The following is a 5,332-nucleotide window of genomic DNA, read 5'->3' on the forward strand; positions in this document are numbered from 1 at the left end:
CTGTGGCCTCTTGTTCTAGATTGTGCCAAGTGTGGAAATATCCACTCCACATCTACAGTCTCAATCATGTTTAGCTTCTTATAGATCTCAATGAGATCTCCTCTCATTCCTCTAAACTCCAGAGAATATACACGGGGTCTGCTCAATCTCTCTCCATAAGACAAACTCCTCGTCTCTGGAGTCAATCTAGAGAATCTCTTCTTAACAGCCTTCAATGCATCCTCATCCCTCCTTCAGTTAGGACTCTAAACTGTACACAGTACTCCAGTTGAAGGAACAATAAATGCTTGCATAATTGCAGCAATCCATCCCAAGTTTTATAAACTGTTTTTTTCTTTGAAGAAATACATGCTGAAATTGCACTTGCATTGAGAATTACCTGCTGGTTTGTGATATATAAACATTGGGCATGTTGTAAAACAGGAAATTAAATATAGAAATTTGTGGGTACTACAGTAATAAAGGACAGATTCAATTTTCCTTAGAACTGCATTTATCCAAGCCAATGCTAACGTTGGGAAAAATGCACTTCATGAGCGTGTACGAGATGGCTTGCTTTAACAACACGTTGAGTGTCAAGTTAGAGATCAGGCGATTTAGGTATGTGGGTTTTCTGTGATATATACAATGAAGCTCAGATCCGTCTGCACCGAAACACTCTGATTTTTCTCTCCAGTTAGATCATAAGTCGCCTTTATATTCCTGTGGCTAAAATGGATAAAACCATACTTACACGAGTTAAATTTCATCTGCCAGATGTTGGTCCTTTCACTGCACAGATTCCAATCCATTTACTCATTTCATATATGTTCATAATATCCTGTTTCTCCATCTATTTTCGAGTCTTCTAAAATGTGGCTATAGCATTTTCCCCTTATACAGGTCATAACACAGATTGCAAATAGTTTGGGACTGGGAGCTAAAGTGTGTGGCTCCTCAAAAGTCGTTAACACGAAAAGGACCATCTATTCCATCTCTGTCTATTTTGGTTGATCACCATTCCACTATCAAAGCTAAAAGGTTCCTCCTAACCCCATGTGCTATTATTTTATGGATTAATCATTTGTCTGGCACTTTATGCAATGCCTTCTGCAAGCCCAGATGTATTACATCTCCCGGAGCCTCATTATCCACCTTGCTTGCAGTGATAAAAACCGAGCTACCGTCTTTCGAGGACTCGAGCAAATAATTTAAACTTAAGCAAATATTTATCCTTCATGAAACCATCCTGGCTGCGATGGCTTGTCATTTGACTTTGCAAATCTCCTGTTATTAATTCCCTCACAGTGGATTCTAACAATTTACCTTGAATCCCAAAACTTTGCTCATTACTTTTTGTCCGGAGTGAAGCATTCTAACTTTTTACATTTCTTTCACTTCTATCTCTATTTCTGTGTCATGGGTACACAGCTCTAAAAGGTCATGTCTGATTGTTGTGCAAGAGGCACGGATGGCTGAATGGATAAATTCTTTGTAAAACTAAGTTTATCTTTCAATCTTGTAAACTCCAATGTGTATCGGGTCAATCTCATCATCCTTTCCTTATCGCTGTTGTGAAGTTAGGTCGACTATTTGTGGACTGGGAGGCGGGATGTTGGTATTTGATCCTTGTAAAATATTGGCGTTCGTAAATTGCAATGGGAATGGTAAAAAAAAGTATGTTTTCCTTTTAAAAGTCTATGTGCTTTTTCTCTATGCTTCAAGCTTCAAAATTCACATCTTTGGGCTGATGCGGGAGAGTTTGAAGGTGCACAGAGCACCTGAATTGAAGCATTTGTGTGAAAGGGAAGGGTAGTTAGCAAGCCAAGTATCAGATTTATTTTCTTTTCAAGACAACGAGTTTTTAAAGTATGCAATTGATATGACCCAGGCACTTAGAGACCCAAAACAATAAAATTGAATCTCATGATTTTAACAACATAGGACTAATCCTCTTGCATGAAATCGATATGTTATCAAGGGTATAAAAGAAGAGGTTGTTGGGCAAGGACAGGAGATTTAACTGCCGGCCGCCGAAGTTAACAACTTTCAATATACAGAGAGAGTCACTGGCTCTCACAGAACTCTCTCACCCTCAGAGAAAACAGAACTGAAATCAAAGTACCTACGGTGCAACTGCTTAATATTTTGTGACAGAACACTCGACACAGAAAATATTCCTGAAAGAACATTCGACAGAGAAGGCGCAGAGCATTTCAAAAGTTGTAAGACAAAATTCTATTTCTAATTTTTTTTTACACAAGTGGGAGTTATATTTATTGGAGCAGTATGCCATTAGAATTTGAATTGATTGGAAATTGTTAGTCATTAGAAGGTGTGAATTTGGGTTGTTAATAGTTTAGCTTTTTTTTCAGGATTGCAGTTAAATAAATAAATTGTTACTTGTTGATTGTATTATGAGTGTCAGGGATTTATTTCATTCAACAGTTAAAAGTTGATGAATAAAAAGATTACACCACTTTCCACACTGCCTTTTGCAGATTATAGCGCGAGGCACTCCTCTCTTGGTGTTTCAGTTTTATTTCTCAAACAGGGGTCCACTTCTGTTTTAAGACACATTCATTGATGGAATCAATTGAGGGAACCTTCTCTGAGCTGATTCCAATGCAACAATATCCTTTCTTCAATAAGGAGACTAAATCTGTACATACTATTCCAGATGTGATCTCACTAAATTCTGTACAGGAGGAGCAACATTTTGTCAGTCTGTTATAAAGTTCCTAACCCAGATTAGAGCAGTGTCAGCTGCCTGGATGAAGGCACAGCATTGTCGAAATAACATTACCCTTACGAGTTTTGAGAAGATTTGTAGCTCAGGTTGAGGTTCTGGATGTGAGTTTGCTCGCTGAGCTGGAAGGTTTGTTTTCAGACGTTTCATCACCATTCTAGGTAACATCATCACCAACCCAAGGAAACCTAACCAGATAAATAGAAAGTGGGACATAACACTAGCGCTTCGTTGGAGGCCCACTGATGATGTTACCTAGAATGGTGACGAAACTTCTGAAAACGAACCTTCCAGCTCACCGAGCAAACTCACATCCAGAACATTGTCCTTCTCAATGAGAGATCTGGTAAAAATGTCACAATGACACTTGTGAAGAATGAATAATACGTGGTGAGATGATCTCAACATTGAGATCGGCCCTGCAAAATATCCTGATAGAATCTACATCGAGGCCATATCATTCAGATTCGTTAATGTGTTAAAATGGAGCTGAGAAACAGCAAGGGGAAGCAAACAGTTATGAGAGTTATTTTTCAAAGACAAATCTGCAATATAAACATTGATTATGTTATATAACAAGAAATTAGATATACAAGTTTGTGGGTTCTGCAAAAATAATGGACAGATTCAATTTTCCTCTAAACTCTGTTTATCAATGCAAATGCTAATGCGGGTATAATGCACTTCATGAGTGCCTGTAACATGATTTGCTTTAACAATACGTTCAGTGCCAAGCTAGAGATCGGGCTATTTAGGAAGTGCCATTGTGTGATCAGAACAGCAAATTGAAAATCTTGCTGAAAAGGAGCTCCTGGGAGTGTTGATCTTGATTGTTACATGTCATCTGAATTTTGTTTTTTTTGTAATTACAGTGAGAAACTTGCTTCAGGCAAACAATGAAGGTATGAGAGGCAAGATGACTTCAGTGAGTTGGAAAAGTACATGGAAAACGTCTTAATGAAAAACAGGCAATATCTGTGATTCACGGAAACATTGTAAGGTGTACAATATACATATACCCCCAGAGTGCAAACAGCAAAAGGGAGAGAAGACTGAAAGATTGTCAATGAAAGAAGTTTAAAATTGCATGAAATGCAAAGAAGTAGACTGTGAAAATGCCAGGGACAGTGGCAAACCAATGGATTCAGAGGCATTTAACCAAGAAACAGATTTTTAAACATCGAAAATAGAACAAGAATGTAAACTAATCAGAAGTATAAAGGCATCTAGAAAGCAAAAATGAAAACAAGGTCAAATATGGAACAGTGAATGTATGGACAGCAAAATTTATTGCAGAGAATGGAAGCATTAGAGGGAAATTAAATAGTAGCTTTGGGCCTGTCTTCATGGAGGAAGATCCAGGAAATCTCCCAGACATATTAAGTGGCTGTGGGGCTTGTGTAAGTAAACACTAAAATCACCCATAACAGTGATGTAGCCGTATTTGAAAACATAGCTGGTTTGAACATCGAGAAGTCTGACCAGGTGTACGTCATCATAGAATTTTGGAAGAAGCAACATTAGACATATTGATAGAGCTGGGTATCACTGAGTTATTTTCCTATACTTTCTGCAAAGGCCGGAAGCCAATCTGGATATCTGGAACATTATAAAAATAATCAAACGGTTTAAAAAGAGAAGAAGAGGGACACAGGCCAACTATAGACCACTTAACATGTTATTCACAGGAGGCAATCTGTTAGAATCAATTGTGAAAGATGTGACATTGGATGTTTAGAAAGTAATGACAAAATGAGACAGAATACAAATGAATTTATGAAATGAAAATTAAAATTGACAAGCTTTCACTTTCAAGCTGTTTGAATATGTTTCTTACAGGCATAGACAATGGTGAACCAGTGGGTGTGGTACATATGAATATTCAGAAGGATTTTCCAAGAGATCACACAGTGAGTTAGTAAATTGAAGCAAAGGGTGTTGGGAGGAACAGACGCAAATGGAAAGTGAAATCGAGGATTACCATCATTTATAGGGAATCGGAATACAGAAGGAAAGATGTCCTGCAGCAGTTCCATGGAGTGTTAGTGAGGCAGTACCCGAAGAAATGCGTACAGCATGGCTTTGGCTGTTATAAAATTGTACAAATCCCTTACTCTGGCTGATTTGCATCACAGGAAGCTGTTGGAGACAGGAGAGGGAAATCCCTGATCCAGATTTATAAAAATCACCACAGGGGAGGTGCCAGAGTTCAAGAACAGCTCGTGTAGTACCTCTTTACAGGAAGGGTTGCAGAGATAGATTGGGCAATGATAGACCAGTCAGTATCAGATCAGTGTTAGCAAAACAGTGGGAGGAAATAGGAAAGGAGAAAATTGTTCTGCATTTGGAGAGACAAGGTTTGATCAGGGATAGTCAGGGTGACTTTGTTAGAGGAAAGTCATGCCTAAGAAATTGGATTGATTTCTTTAAAGATAGTCACTTGTATGGTTTTTCAGCAAGACCTTTTGACAAAGTCCCACATGGGAAACTGATAAAGAAAGTAAAACACAATGGTATCAATGGTAATTTGGCAAGTGACATTCAAAATTGTCTCAACGGCAGGAGACAGAGGATGGTGTTAGAAAGCTGTTTATATGAGTGGAG

The sequence above is a fragment of the Stegostoma tigrinum genome, unplaced genomic scaffold (genome assembly GCF_030684315.1).
Source record: "Stegostoma tigrinum isolate sSteTig4 unplaced genomic scaffold, sSteTig4.hap1 scaffold_89, whole genome shotgun sequence".
Classification (NCBI taxonomy): Eukaryota; Metazoa; Chordata; class Chondrichthyes; order Orectolobiformes; family Stegostomatidae; genus Stegostoma; species Stegostoma tigrinum.